This window comes from Harpegnathos saltator, unplaced genomic scaffold (genome assembly GCF_003227715.2).
Source record: "Harpegnathos saltator strain DR-91 unplaced genomic scaffold, Hsal_v8.6 scaffold110, whole genome shotgun sequence".
NCBI lineage: Eukaryota > Metazoa > Arthropoda > Insecta > Hymenoptera > Formicidae > Harpegnathos > Harpegnathos saltator.
In genome coordinates, this window is record NW_020229885.1 from 542837 (window position 1) to 558966 (window position 16130).

Sequence of the window (16130 nt, forward strand, 5' to 3'; positions counted from 1 at the left end):
GGGTGCTTTGCCCTCCTTGGGGAGAAGGATCAATTTGGCCCTCCTCCACTCTGGGGGGAATACCCCCTCCCTGAGGCATCCGCTTAGTACCCTGCGCGTGGCCGCGAACAGGTTTCCCTCGCCGAGTGCGAGGGCCCAGGCGCGGCCAGGAATCCCGTCGGGGCCAGGGGCCTTGCCCTTGACCCCGAGCCTCTTCCTGGCCCCGGCGAGCTCCTCCGGACTGACCTCCAGACCCTCGTCCCAGTCTCCCTCCTCCATTTCTGGAGGAGGGATCCTGGGTGGGCCCCCTTCTGCTCTCGGAAAGAGGGCGCCCAGAAGCCCGTTGAGGGCCTGGTGGTCCATCTGTTTGGTCGGTGGGGGCGCCCAAGGGCGAATCTTCCCGGTCACCCTTTTGTAAGGGCGCCCCCAAGGATCGTCGTCCAGGGAGCTCATCAGTTGCTCCCAGGCCGCTCGCTTTGCCTCGGCGATGGCAGCTTTCAGGGTGTTCCTCGCTTCGAGGTACACCCTTTCCGCCCCTGCGGCATCCCCGTCCTCTTCCCGCCGGGCCCGTGTTAGCTGCCTTCTTGCAGCTATGGCGGAGCTTCGGAGCCTGCGAAGCTCCTCGCTCCACCAATACGTGGCCCGGCGGTGACGGGGGCAGGATCGGGGCATCGCGACGTCGCAGCACGACGTCACAATGCCCACTATTTCCCCGACCCCTTTGCAGGAGTCGGGGTCCCGCTTTCCTGGCACCTCACCCAGGTGCCAGGATGCCACAAGGACAGCCGCACGAAACCTGTCCGCATCCAGCCTTTTGAGAGCCCATTTCTTGGGGAGAGGGAGCTCCCTCTCCCCCGGGCGGCGGATGAGCACCCGCTCAGGTTTGGGGAGGCGGAGGGTCCACACTATATGTCTGTGATCAGACAGTGTTTCCCCCTCCGCCTCCACCTTCCATTCATGGAAGAACCCGGCGGCCGAGGAGGTCGCCCAGGTCAAGTCAATGACTGAGGCTCCACCCCCCCTCGGCCGCACGTAGGTGCTCTCTGAGCCCTCGTTCATCAGAACGAGGCCCAGTCCCGCCGCCCAGCCGATCACGGTGTCCCCCCGGCGGTCCCGCTGCCGGGGACTGCAGCCCCACCCTTCCGAGTGGGCGTTGAAGTCCCCGGCAACTATAACTGGTCGGGGATGGCACCTTCGCACCAACTCCCCGACCCTGTCCAGGACCGCCTTGATCGGGGCGGGACGACCGAGACCGGCTCTGTTTCTGCGGTGGGGAAGGTATATCCCCACCACAGTGACGGGCCCCCAATCGACTGCCACGTATGAGGGCCCCGATTCCCTGAATGTACAGAGTGGGGCCCCCGTCGCAGGGTTTGCCACCAAGGCCACCGAGCCGTCCGGACCTCCGAACCAGTTCGCACTGTGAACCGGGATCCAGATCGGCTCGGTGACCACCGCCAGCCCGGCGCCCAGCTCAGTCATCCTCTGCATACAGAGGTCCTGAGCCCGGGCGCCGTGGCCGACGTTGGCCTGTAGGGCCCGGAGTGGCGTGAAGGCTAAGCCGTTCACGCCTCCTCCGGGCTGCCTACTTCAGTCTCTCCCTGGTCATCCTTCGACGGCTGGACCGTCTCGGATTCCCCGGGGGAGACTTCGGCCGTGGTGGCCCCATCAGTGAGTGCCTCCGCGGAGTGGCGGTGGGGCCGTAGGCTCCACCCTCCTCACCTTTGAGTCCTCTTCCTCGTCCGTCGTCTGAGGGTCCAGGTCCCCTCTCTCCTTCCTTTTCCTTCCTGCTATTGGTGGTGTCTCCTTGTCCCATTCCTCCACACCTGGCGTCGTTTCCTCCGGCCATTGTGGGTCGACGGGCATCTGATCCTCCTCCTGGGTTTCCGCTGGGGTGAAAGCTGGCGCTTCCCCAGCGTTGGTTCCTCCCACCGAGTCCTTCCTTGGGGGAGGGGGGTCACTCCCTTCCCTTGGCTGCTCCGGTATGGGTTTGGCTGGTGCACTGGCTACCTCCCGGGTTCCCGTTGCCAGTGCACCCCCCGCTCCATCCAGTTTTCGCTCCTTCTTCCCCCCTTCTTCTTCTTACCTAGGGGGGCCGCAGGCAGGCCCTCCGATCTTATGACCGGAGGGCCTGCCCGCCTCCGTGCAGACGGGGCAGCTCACCGCCCGCTGGCATCCCTTGGCGCGGTGGCTGGGCGTACCGCAGCGATAGCATAAGTCGCTGCGGTCGACGGCGCTGGTGCACCGCTCGCGCACGTGCCCCGGTAAAAGACACCGGAAACACAGTACTGCGCGAGCGGGCAGCGCCGTCACCCTGGCACGGGTCCACCCAACGTGGACCCGTTCTGCGGCGGCGACCTTCGCGGCCACCGCCAGCGGTCACCGCAACAAAAGAGTACCTCAAAATAGAAACCATTCCTGCAGGAACAACTGGTAGGATTCAATCTCTTGATGTGTTCTTCTTTAGGCCGTGGAAAAACTTCTTGAGACATTTTTCTGACACTGTTATTCTCTACAAGTATAACATAAATTTACATCTCCGTAATAATATAATTAAGATCCAATCATTGATTCATAATCAGTCTTCTCCTCCCAGATTTTCAAATCTTATTAGTTATGCGTGGTACAAAAGCGGTTATTTGGAAGAATAACCACCTGAGTTTGAAAATCCCGTAAAATTTTGTTTCAAAGATTGTGCAGCATTTTGCGATTTGTGCACAGTTATTGCCGTAATAAGATATGCGTGATGTAAGAAATTTTTATGCATCATACACTTTTTTACGGAATATCATTACTGTAAAAATTATTCTCAATAAATTAATAATTATAAAAATTGAGGATATATAAATTTCTGAAATAGTGAGAGGCGAGGGGACTCACTATAAATAAGCACTCCGAATAGTGAGAGGTGAGGGGATTCACTATAAATAAGCACCCCGAATAGTGAGAGGCGAGGGGACTCACTATAAATAAACACCCCGAATAGTGAGAAGTGAAGAGACTCACTTTAATCAAGCATCTCGTTAAAATAAGTACAGAAAGGGGTTTTAAATCGGTTTGAATTCGTGTTTCACATAAATATAGCTCAAGTAAACAACTGGCAAACTTAGGTTAAAATAAATAAAATTACTTCTATAATGTATGTATTATATATAAACTCTTATAAAAATCATCCCAAAAATATCTGGAAAAATATATCATTAAAATAATTCACTAAAATAATTTTATCGCTGCCTCTGGCAATCAAGCTCAACGCACAAGATCTAAAGACCTAATAACTATATATGTTGCCAAACTGTCAAACTTCAATTAGGAAAACGACCGATTTAATTTACTTTCATATAAATGCATATAAAAAAAGAAAAATGATTCAATATTCAATTACCCACTAATAACTTTCATACGTTGTTATTTAGAGAAAATTTTACAGATGAGAAGCTTTCAAAGCATTTTTCCTATTAATTTATTTACGTAATATTTTCTGAATTCTATTTTAAAAACCACCCTTTTGTCATGAGATGTAATCGCCATATTGGATCCGCCATTTTGAATTTTGTAATTTTGATGTCAGATTCTGAACCAGCTGTACTAAAACCTTCCTAGAAGTATTTTCTCTTCTAAATTAAATGATTATTTTCTGTCTATGCTTTGAGACCACCCCTAACGTTCAAAGAATGACTTCTACCCTTAAACCCGCACCATTGCCGAAATAAAAAAATACGTGTCGATTACTTTTCGATGTTCTACAAGTATGCAAAGTTTCATTGAAATCGGTGAGTTACACTTCCGTAAGTCTCCTTGTCAGAGGCTGAGCACGCTCAGTGGAGTTCGCCGACTCAGTGGAGTTGCAGTTTATACTTTTGTAAATCATGTTTTACCAAAAGACACTCCATGTCATAAAGTTGTTATAAAACTTAAAATTTGCAGAACAAATACAAAAAATTGAAGCAAATGTTTAATTTTATATTGGGGACTTGAATAAGTTCTCGCTGTTTCCCGACAGATGGTGTTATCTTAGCTTTTTTGCATATTTTGCAATACTAGTCAACTTCATCGTGAAGCTCCACCATTAGGTTCGAAGTATATATTATTCTGCCGAGGCGTAAAATATTTTTTCATAGCGTTAAACATGTCGAATTTCGTGCCAAAAAGAGAATATTTGCGGTGAATTTTACTGCATTATTTTTTTCAAAAAAAATCTGCAGCTGAAGCACATAGAATTCTTTTGGAGACTTACGGCGACCATGCTCTATCGGAAACAACATGCAGAGAATGGTTTAGACACTTTGAAAATAATGATTTTGATGTTGAAGATAAAGAACACTTTAGCGCACCGAAAAAGTTTGAAGACGAAGAATTGGAAGCATTACTCGATGAAGACCTATGTCAGATGCAAAATGAACTTGCACAATCATTAAGAGTTGATCACACAACAGATGTCAAACGTTTAAAAGCATTAGGAATGATTCAAAAGCAAGGAAATTGGGTGCCGTACGAATTGAAGCCAAGAGACGTCGAACGGCGTTTTTTCATGCGTGAACAGCTGCTCCAACGGCAGAAAAGGAAGGGTTTCTTTGGATCGTATCGTGACTAGTGGTAAAAATGGATACACTACGATAACCCGAAGAGTAAAAAATTGTGCAGTAAGCCCGGCCATGTATCAACATCAACGGCGAAGCCTAATATCCATGTTCCAAGCTTATGCTCTGTATTTGGTGGAATCAGCTGAGTGTAGTACATTATGAGCTCCTCAAACCCAACGAAACCGTCACGGGAGATCGCTATCGACTACAATTGATGCGTTTGAATCGAGCATTGGAGGAGAAACGGCCGCAATACGAGGAGAGACACGACAAAGTAATTTTGCAGCATAACAACGCTCGGCCACATGTTGCAAAATCGGTCAAAACCTACTTGGAAACGTTCAAATGGGAAGTCCTACTCCTCCCGCTGTATTTACCGAACATTGTTCCTTCCTATTACCACTTGTTCCGATCGATGACTCGGCCTGGCTGAGCAGCACTTATGATCTTAGGAAGAAGTAAGAAATTGGATCGATTCGTGTATCGCTTCAAAAGATGACCAGTTTTTTCAACGCGGTATTCGTATGCTGCCAGAAAGATGGGAGAAAGTAATGGCTAGCGATGGACAATTCTGTCAATGATATATTCTTTACTAATTTTTTTAAACAAAGCATTCATTTTCACGGAAAAACAGCGAGAACTTATTCAAGTCCCCAATAAGTCTAAAAAAGACTTAAAAAATAAACAAAAACATAAAAAGTAAAAGAAATAAAAAATATAAAATATAAAAAATATAAAAAGCCAAACAAATAAACTAAAAAAAACAAGACTCTTTTCTCGTCTACCTTTTTTTATCTCGGTAGGGAAATCCTCATGGGTACTCTCACTCTCTCGGAGGGAAGGGTAAAGGTTATGCCGGACTCCTAACGGCTAAAACCCCACCGGGATACCTTCCTCGAGGGTATAGCTGGGGTGGCCGGAGGAACTATGTAAATATCTAGCCGATTCTCCAACCACGCCATCCCCTGGCCCACAGGGCCCTCCGCTTGGTGCCGCGCACTGCAAAACCGTAGTGCGCAACCAGACCGAGTTTAAAGCCCAGCCTTGTGCCGGCCGGTCAATAAGGCCGGCGATGGAGGGGGCATCCGCCCTTCTCCCTCTCCCCCACCTCGATGTTAAAGGTGGGGGCTGGAGTAGCAGGACCCGGCCCCAAGCAGGCTAACCCGCTCCTCCAGATCCCCCGCGTTTAATCGCGGGGGGCCGAGTCGATCAGACAGTCGTCCGATGGGGGGACTAGAGCCCTCCCCCAGGCGGCCGTTGCCAACCCTACCTGTAGGCGCGTATCCGCGCGCGCCTCCGCCGTCTCCCCGACGACATCTACCTCCATAGGTGTGTTGGGAGGACGGCTCCTACGTTGGCGTCCTCCGCGCTGGTTGCCGCCCCCAACACTGCGCGCTAGTCAGCAGACCAGTTCGGCCATTCTATGGCTGGCGGCGCGTTCAGCCTCTCTACACACCACGCGCGTTCAGTCTCTCTACACACCACGCAACATGGGCGCGTTTCGCATCTCTGCATGGTGTGTCCGCCCCGACCACCTGAAGCATAATCCGCTGCGGAACACCGCTGCGGAGCAGCTCAACCTGGTGTGGCCGAGGCCTCGAAATTAGTAGCACTGGGGCGGCCTGGCCGCCAGCATTTCAATACGGACGACCGACCACACCAGTGCAAATTCTTCTGTTTTGGCTGCCGCCACTGCGGCAGCCAACAGGAGGCGCGCCCAAGCTGCGCCCCTCCCCGTAGTCCCTCACCTCAAGGGTCCAAGCTGCGCACCCCGCGCAAGCTATGAGGGTCGTCCTCACCTTTTTGGGGGAGGCCGACTCATCAAACCCGACGAGTCGGACCTCCCCCTTCAACTCCGGGCGACCTATCGTCGCGTCGGGCAGTATGACCTTTAGTCGCTCCGCCAATTGACCCGCTTTCTCTCCCTTGGGGCCTAGGTTCCTGACGCGGACGAGAAGGGCGCCGTCTGCGCTCCTCCCCATATCCACGCCAGAGATCCCTAATTCCCCAAGGGGGATCTCTACGCACGCCTTCCTAAGGGTTTCCGTGTAGGAGGCCCCGGCACCCAATCTAACTGTGTCGGCAGCCCCGGCCATTTGTTCCACACCGTTATGGAGGATAGCTCAAGGCTCGGCTGTGCGGATTTCCACACAGCCGTTTGGCACTCTCCCCCTCAACTCCGGTGAGATCGCTTCACAGCGGTGACCGCTGGTGCGCCTCCCGCTCCTCCACCTCCCTCTTTCTTCCTCTTTTTCTCTCTACGGGGCAACGGCGGCGCCCTTATCCCTCGAGGTGGGGGAAATTGTGAGAGACGTTTCCGTTTGGACGGAGACGTCGGTCCCTCCGCACGGTCGCCTTCTCCAACTTCTTCTTACTTTGGGCCAATTGGCCCTGAAGTTGAACCTTCTCTTCCTCAGCTGCTGCCAGGGAAGACCGAAGCTGCTCCCCGGTAGCTTCCTTCTCGCAGAGGCTCGCTTCAGCAGCCATGGCTCTACTCTCCATGCTGAGAAGGGCCGCTCTGCCATCACGAACCTCTCTAACGTGCTTTGTGCTCCTTTCATGGAGTCTCTTGGCCCGCCCCACTAACTCGACCATATACTCCTTGGAGCTTTGGATCATTTCCAAGAGCCTCTCAATCTGACGAGCACCAAGGCTCCTGTTGCTGCCCCAGTTTGCTCCCTGCCGGATCATGTAATCCCCCCAATCCCTCCATTATGGGCCTTACGCTGGAACCTCATCCATAATTTGTGGCTCCTCATATAGGAGTTGCCGTTCTTCTGGCATCTTCTCCACCACATCCACCACCTCTTCGCGCGTCGAGGTTATCCGTGCTGGTCGAGGCTCTTGAAGCCTTGGTATACGTCCGAGCGGCTCGGAGCATACCCGCCACACCCCGGTACCATGGGGGTTCCAAACCCCTGGTATGTTGACTCGGTGTGGCTCCGTCTTCTTTGGCTGAAGGAGTACCGGCATGCAAGGCCATCGGGGACGGAATCCATGCACAAACGAGGAGGAAGTCTATCCCCTTTGGCTGCCGGAACACCGGAGTGCAATGCCATCAGGGATGGGACCCTCTGACCACCAGGCCCTCGATAGGCTCCTGGACGCCCTTTTTCCAAGGGCGGAAGGCGGCGCCCCGGTGATCCCTCCCCCAGAGATGGGAGAGGGAGACTGGGACGAGGGCCTGGAGGTCACTCCAGAGGAGCTTGCCAAGGCCCGGAGGGGCAAAGCCCCTGGCCCCGACGCGATTCCGGGCCGTGCCTGGGCTCTTGCGCTGGCCGAGGGGGACCTGTCCACGGCCATGTGCAGGGTCATGACCGGATGCCTAAGGGAGGGGATCTTCCCCCCAGAGTGGAGGAGGGCCAAGTTGGCCCTCCTCCCGAAGAAGGGCAAGGAGCCCGGTAGTGCGTCAGCCTACAGGCCGATTTGCCTGCTGGACGAGGCGGGCAAGATGCTGGAGCGCATCATTGCCGACCGCCTCGTCCAGCACATGTCCTCGAGTGGGCTGGACCTCCACGACCGCCAATACGGGTTCGGGCCCGGACGATCCACACTGGATGCGATCCAGTGAGTCCGGGACCTGACCCGGGCGGTCGTGGAGATAAGGGGCGGGGTGTTGCTGGCTGTGTCGCTAGACATATCAAATGCCTTCAACACCCTGCCCTGGCCGGAGATAGGACGGGCCCTCGAGCACTTCGAGGTGCCCGCCTATCTCCGGCGGATAATGTCCGCCTATTTCGGGGACAGAGACCTCGCCTTTACCAAAGAAGGCGGGGTTCAAGGCTGGCGCACTATGGAGCACGGTATCCCGCAGGAGTCGGTGCTCGACCCCCTGCTATGGGACATCGGCTTCGACCGGGTTCTTCGCACTCCGCTCCCCGACGGCTGCCACGTCGTCTGCTACGCAGACGACACGTTAATGGTGGCCGAAGGGGGAACTGGCAGGAGGCCCGCTTCCGCGCGGAGGTGGCAGTGGCATCGGTGGTGGGAGCCATCGGAGACCTGGGTTTCAAGGTGGCGCCCCAGAAGACTCAGGCTGTGTTTTTTCACGGCCGGCGTCGGGCGCCGCCGGAGACCCGGGTCTTAGTCGATGGCGTCCACGTCCGCGTCGGGCCGACGATGAAATATCTCGGCCTGACGTTGGACAGCCGGTGGTCATTCGGCCCACACTTCAGGCTGCTGGCCCCCAGGGTGCGCAAAACCGGCCTGGCCGTGTCCAGGCTGATGTGCGCCCAGGGGAGCCCAGGATGGCAGGCTCGCCGCCTGTATGTCGGTGCAGTTCTCTCGATCGCCCTGTACGGGGCGCCTATATGGGCCCCTCAGCTGCTGGCCTCCGCGGTGGCCAAGAGGCAGCTGAGGCAGGCCCTTAGGCCCCTAATGATCACGGCGATTCGGGGTTTCCGCACAATGTCATGGCGGCGACCACCCTGGCCGGCTCCCCCCTGTGGAGCTCCTCGCCGAGGAGAGGAGGATCCTCTATTGGCGAGTGAAGGAGCTCCGCGAGGGGGGAGAGCTGACGGCCAGGGGTCTGATGATCCAGGCCAGAGATCGGACCCGGGAGCGGTGGGAAGGCTTGTTAGCCGACCCCCGTGGGTCCGGTCTCGCAACGGCCGAGGCTGTCCGCCCCTGTCTGTCGGAAATGATAGACAGGAGGGGGCGTGAAATGTCCTTCCACCTGGTGCAAGTATTGACCTGGCACGGATGCTTCGGGAGATACCTGCACCGGATAAGGAAGGAGCCCACCGCTCGGTGCCACCACTGCCCCGAGCAAGAGGACACGGCGCTGCACACCCTAGCCGCCTGCGCGGCATGGGAGGGGCAGCGGTGGATCCTGCTCGGGGCGGTGGACTGCCAAGGCGGGGAGCTCTCGCTCCCGCATCTGGTGCGAGCATGTGCGGGAGCGAGAGAGCGTGGGATGCGGCGGCCTCCTTTTGCGGGGAGGTAATCTCCCGGAAGGAGGCCGCCGAGTGGAGGCGCCGGCCTGACAAATGCCGTCGGAGAGGACGGTGGGCCGGCGCTCCCCCGGAGGAGGGGGAGTCGGAAGCGGCCTCGAGGTGGCATCAGACGAGGAGAGGGCGCCGAGAGGAGAGGGAGTCGGCGCCTCCCTCGGCCACCTCGGGCCAGGCTCCGTCATTCAGAGGGGAGCGGGGAGGGCAACTCCCGCTCCTCTGAATGATTGGAAAGGGGGAAAAGGGGGAGGTGGGGAACCCGATTGGGGTCGGGCCCACCTTCCCAAAATCCCTCCCTCTCCCTTAAGGAAGAGGGGGGTATAAGGAGGAAGGGTGGATGTCCCCTTTCTCCAAGGTGACACCAGAAGGCCAACCGGCGGAGATACCCGCCTGGGACTGCACCTCTCCCACTAATTCCCCGAAAGGGGGAGGGGGGGTGCGATACCCTCTAAGAAGGCGAGGGGCTCTTGGAATAGAGCCCTGGGGCCGGGGGGTTGAGGAGGGATTGTGGGAGCAGTTCCCCTAACTCCCCTCCTCACGGTCCGACAAGTAGACATCCCGCAGGGGTTTTAGTCGGTAAGAGTCCGACATAACCCCCGCCCCTCGCCAAGGGGGCGGGGATATCCATGATGGATTTCCCCTGCGCGAACAAAAAAAAAGGGGGTGGGACCCTCTTCCTCGACATCAAAATGATCGATCCGGCCAGAATGACCGGACAGGTCTTACCTACTCGTCGGGATGCTCTTAGCAAGCGATCCTCCCCACACGGCCCTCCCTCCGGTCGAACCGGAGGTACTGCTCATGTGGATCATTGGATCGCCTGTGTCCCCCACCACGGCAAGGTGGCATCTTATCGGGGGGGTTTTTCGTCTACCTCCACATGATAAGAGTTGGGCAACGTCAAACCTTGGCTAAGGGACGAAAATATTGTTTGGCTTATTTTTATTTTCCTATTTGTCCTTTTGTATTTTCATAATTAAATTTTCCAGTAGAAATAACGAAAAATTCAGAAATATTAAAATATTTATGATCATTTCAATTTTTTAATCGCCATATTGAACCCGCCATTTCGAAAACTCCATATTTCCTAAATCTAAAATAGAACTACTTAATTTACCATTGTGGGATGAAAAACAATATTTATGAGTCGAATTTTATCCAATTTCTATGAAAAAAGCGAAATAATAGGTTTTTTCATTTCAACCGCCATTTTTAATGCCGCCATGTTGAATATGACAATTTTGCGGGTTAAATTTTCAAAATACACCTGTTTTGTTTCCCTTTGATACATTTTTTTTATCACGATGGGGAAATCCTCATGGAAACCACCGCCCCTTGAGAGGGGTTATGCCGGACTCTTACCGGTTAAAACTCCATCAGGGTGTCTACCAAGCGGACCGGAGTGGGGGCAGCGAGGGAACTACGCCAGTATTCCCTCCCCGACACTCCGGCCCTAGGGCTCTCCGGGAGTCCCTCACCTTGCCGCATACCCCCAATGGAAGGAGGATGCGACGCCCCGACCGATTTCCCGATCGGGTTGGCCTCCTGGTCCGATTGGAGGAGAATGGATACACCCATCCGTTCTCCTAGCCCCCCTCTTCAATAGGGGGGAGTGGGGCCCGTCCCCAAATGGAAATCCCATTCTCCCTTTTCCTCCTTTATAGTCGCGTAGGGGAAGGCAAACTTTAGGCCTGTCGCCCCTTCCCCTGTGCGGACGGAGGCAGGCCCGAGGCGATCGAGGAGGCCCCCGAGGGATCGGGGTCAGCTCCTCGGCTGGCATCACCTCGGGCCCGCTGTCTAGGCCGAGGGAGCGCTACACTCTCCGTCGCTCCCTGCGACGGGTGCCAGGGTGGCGCTCCCATTCGGCGGCCTCCTTTCGGGACATAACGTCTTCCGCAAAGGTGGCCGCCGCCGACCATATCCCCTTACTTTCGCACATGGCTTGCACCATGCGCGGAAGCAAGTGGTCCTCCCCGGCGCATCCCACCGCCGCACAGTGGGACAAATGGGTCTTTCTGTGGACAAAAATCTCTAGACGGCGTAATTATTAACCGATTTCCTTTTTTTTTAATTTACTCGCGATGAATTGCTCTACAATCGCATCGAGCCCGTTTTTTCAATTAGACCCTCAATTCAAAATGGCGAACGTGCAAATTTGTAAAACCTGTACCAAATGTATAAAACCTGTAAAATATCGAATATTTTTGGATCAGACAAAGTTTATACGGGCTCTTAAGGCTTCCGAGATACATATGTAAGATCGAAATTATCAGTTTTACCAGTAGAGAGGATCTGCAATGGCCCGATATATTTTATACCGGCCTGATACCCCCACATTATTAATGTATTCTACTAATGAGTTTGCATATACAGGGTGGGGAGTTATAAGTTTACAACCCGAAGTGTGAAGGTAGATTGAGTTAAGACAAACATAAAAATCCGATACCGTTTTTCGAGATTCGCAATAATTATTGAGTTATTAATGACAGAAATCTGAGGAGTGGGAGCGCGCCGGCATAGATGATTGGAGAAGCGTTGCAGCTGCTTAGGCCACAGCGCGGCCCAGTCGATCCAGCAACTGTTGCCGGTGCGCGCCGAGGGGAAAGACAATGCGCCGCTATTCGTTGTTTTATCTAGCCGGACCTACGTCTCGCCACACGCCGCCAATAGTTGCTGGGTCGAGTGGGCCGCGCTGTGGCCTGAGTAGCTGCAACTCTTCTCCAATCATCTATGTCAGCGCGCTCCCATTCCTCAGATTTCTGTCATTAATAACTCGATAATTATTGCGAATCTCGCAAAACGGTATAGGACCTTTATGTTTGTCTTAACTCAATCTACCTTCACAATTCGGGTTGTAAACTTATAACCCCCCACCCTGTATATATTGCATATATACAGAGTGTCCTATAACTAATCTGGCAGAGCTCGTGGAGACATAGAGCGGGTTAAGACAAATATAAAAGTCCCATACCGTTTTGTGAGATTCGCAATAATTATCGAGGTATTAATGACAGAAATCTGAGAAATGAGCGCGCGCTGAGACGTTATGGGAGGAGCATCTAGCCGCTCAGGCTAGAGAGCACTGCCCAGTGGACAAAGGAACTGTTGCCGGCGCGCGGCGAAAAGAAGGACAACGCGCCAATGTTTCATGTCCCTACTTCACCGCTCCTACATCCCGCCGCACCGCATTTAAGCTCGCGCCGATATGGCCGCTGAATATTCGGGATTACAATTACGAGATTATTTTATGAGGTACCACAGATATTGAATTGTAAAGTTCAAGATTCGAAAGTTCTTTGATCAAGGAAGACATCGAAAAGGAGAAAGCGATAGAGAGCGATGAGATCGACAGAGATTCTCATTGTTCTCTATCGCAATCTATCGTTTTGCTGCATCGGATCCGAAAGAAATGATATCGCGTAAACATAAAATACGATGAACACTTTTCATCGTACTCTATTCATCGTACTCTATCGTTAGGAGAATATTTAATTGTTAGAATATGATAGAATTCGCGTTGAGACTCATCGTGTCCTATCGTTTTATTCAAGTCTACACGAAAAATATGTTTGGTTGAATGAACCAATTTTCTGACGAAATGAGAGAGAGAGAGAGAGAGAGAGAGAGAGAGAACGTTTAAGAAATTTTGATTGAGAATAACACAATTTTGTTTAAGTTAACCATAACTTGATGAATTAGACTCAGTGTTAATATTTTCAGTTAATATTTCTCTGTATCGTTCATATTTCATTTGCAAGCTCTATCATGGAGCAAACATTTTTACCATATATCATGCATAAATTGTTGTCTTATATCGTAATTCTTGTCAGTGGTATATTAACGACAGAAGAAACTGAAAGTTCTGTATCGTACAATTGCGAAAAGGGGACCATCGTTGTCAATGGTGCACCAACGATACTCGGCATAAAATTGATTCCTAGGTATAATCGCGATACAACGCAAATCCGAGTGTTATTTTGACACGCATAAATGTATGATTGATTGACGCTTTCTTTACACGTTTCTTGTCGTTGAATCGTGCAAAAGAATATTTAATAGTTAAATATTTCACGCATCTCCCTAATTTTTTAATAAGATGCTTACCGAAGGAGAACATAAAGAATCAATCGTTAATTCATAATTCCTGAAGTAAGAAATGATACGAAATGACAAGAAAATCCGATGCGATAAATAATAAACTTCCGAAAGGGCAATTATTTTATTTATTTTAGTTCAGGGTAGTACAAAAACTGCACTGAAAAAAATGCTGTTAGAGTAAAAAAAATTAAAGTTGTTTCAATTTAACGGTGACGTTACGGGCTTTTTGTCTTTTTTTGGTGACCCAGGAGAAACCCCTTATGGGTACCCACAGGCCCTGGCGGGGGCCTGTGGGTTATGTCGGATCGCACGGACTAAAACTCCAGGGGGGTGCCTGCCTTCAGGGGCAGCGGAGGGCAGCCGGGAGTACTATTCGCATATTCCCTTCCTTAAGCCGCCGCCCCTTTTGGCCCCACAGCTAAGTGGGATCCTTTCCCGCCTTGGGCCCTGCGCGCCACAGGGCTTTTAGGGAGCTGTGGTGAGCGGAGCCGCGCGGCTAGAAACGCACAGAAGTGCGTGACGCCTAATGCGGCTACGACTAACTGCACCACACTCCCATCCCGGTTACCAAGTAGGGGGAGCGTGCAGAGGACTAGAAAGGCCATACACGCTCAACCGTCGTACCTAGGCCAGGGAGCGCCGCCCTATCGGAGAGCGCGCGGGGTTACCGGGGCCAGGCGTAGAACTTTCTCCCTCTAATACGTGGGGGGAAAGACGCCTGGCCCTTGACCGGCCGTGCTGCGGGTTGGGAGGGAGGGGACCACCCGCCCCCCCTCTGGTGTTCGAGGTGGGGTTCGGAGCCGTGACCCGGGTCCCCATCCGGGTCACAGCTCCCCCCTCTCATTCTGTCCTACCCAGGGCTTGAGAGGGGGAAGGAATCCTATCCCCGGTCGACTGACCAGGGAAGGAGGGAACCTTCGTTCCCGGGTCGCGCAGCGCGCCCCGGTCCCGCTGCGGCAGCGGGGGAAGATTCCTCTCGACATGAGGGGGACCGGACTCCCCAGCCCCGCAACCCGGAACCACCGGCGACCCCCCGCGTCGTCGCGGCGACATCACGGCCGACACCTTCTCGGCGGGTTCTCCATCCTCCTGTCGACGAGAAATCCCTCCAACCTTCGCTGCCGCCTCCCTGGCGACACCGAGTCCTTTCGATCCCCCGTTGGGGGGAGGGGCGGCCGCGGCGACGCTCCACCGAGCGTCTACTGCCGCCCCCACTTCGGGGTGGGGACGCGAGCCCACAGGACGGTCTTGCCATCCTATAGCCCGCGTCCCTGCCCATCTCACGGCACACGGCGCATTCAGGGCGTGCCCTGCACGTCCGCGCCGTGTGACCGCCCCGGCCACACCGGTAACACAGGCCGCTGCGATCCGCAGCGGCCGTGCAGTTAGCCCGGGTGTGACCGACGCCCCAGCATCGATAACACTGGGATGGCCGAGCTGCAAGCAGGGTGACGCTTACAGTCGACCATGCCAGTGTGAAGTCCTTACCCCTGGCAGATGCGACCGCAGCTACCAAGGGCAGTCGGGCCCAGACCGACCCTCGCCCTCTGATTCTCCATCTAAGGGGTCCAAGGGTGACCTCCTCCGGCCTACAGCCTGCGCGGTTGGCCAGGGAGTCTCTAATTTCATTGGGGGTCGCCGCCTCATACACCCCACCGAGGCGGACCTCCCCCTTAAGCACTGGGCGGTTAATTGCCGCCTCTGGCAATATCTCTTTAAGGTGGACCGCCAAGCGGTCCGCTTTCTTGCCGCCGGGGCCTGGGTCCTTAACGCTGCCAACAGGTCCCCGGCGGCCGTTCTTCCCAGCTCTGCCCTGGAATATCCAGGTCCTCCAGAGGAATCTCCGTCATTGCCCCCCTTAGGGTCTCCGCGTAGGAAGACCCTGGGGTGGGTCGAATCGTCATCGCGGCTGTCTGGGACAACCGTGGCCATTTCCCCCCTCTCTTCGAGACGGGGGGCCCGGAGAGTCGCTGCACGGGAACCCGTGCCGACGCCGCGGCCCCCCGTCTCAAAGTCCCAGTCCCTTTTTCCGAAGTGGGAGGAGCCGGGATCGGGGTTGCGGAAATCCGCTTCCCCTCCCGACCTCCCTCCCCAGCATCCCCTTTCCTTCTCCGTTTCCTCCCCACCACAGTGACACACGCCACTGTGTTCTGTACCTCCCCACTGCATTTTCCGGCTGTCTTAAAGGGGGGGTGGCGCCCTTAACCGGGAGGGGCCGTCACACGACGGAACCCCTCCCGCAGGGCCCTCCGAGACTTCCATCTGCGACTCTTTCACCTTCATCACTTTTCCTCCCGTTTGAACCCCTTTCTCTCTCCACTCTTCCTTTCCGTCTGGATTCCCTTTTCCTCCCTCGACACTTCCTCTCTCTCATCTCCATAGGAGTGGGCGGAGGCGTAACGGACACATCCGTCTGTGTTGACGCCTCCCCCCTTTCTCCCAGGCCCCTCGCCTCCTGCAATTTCAGCAGGACCTCCAGCTGAGCAACGGTCTGCTGGAACACTTGCATCCGTTCCTCGGC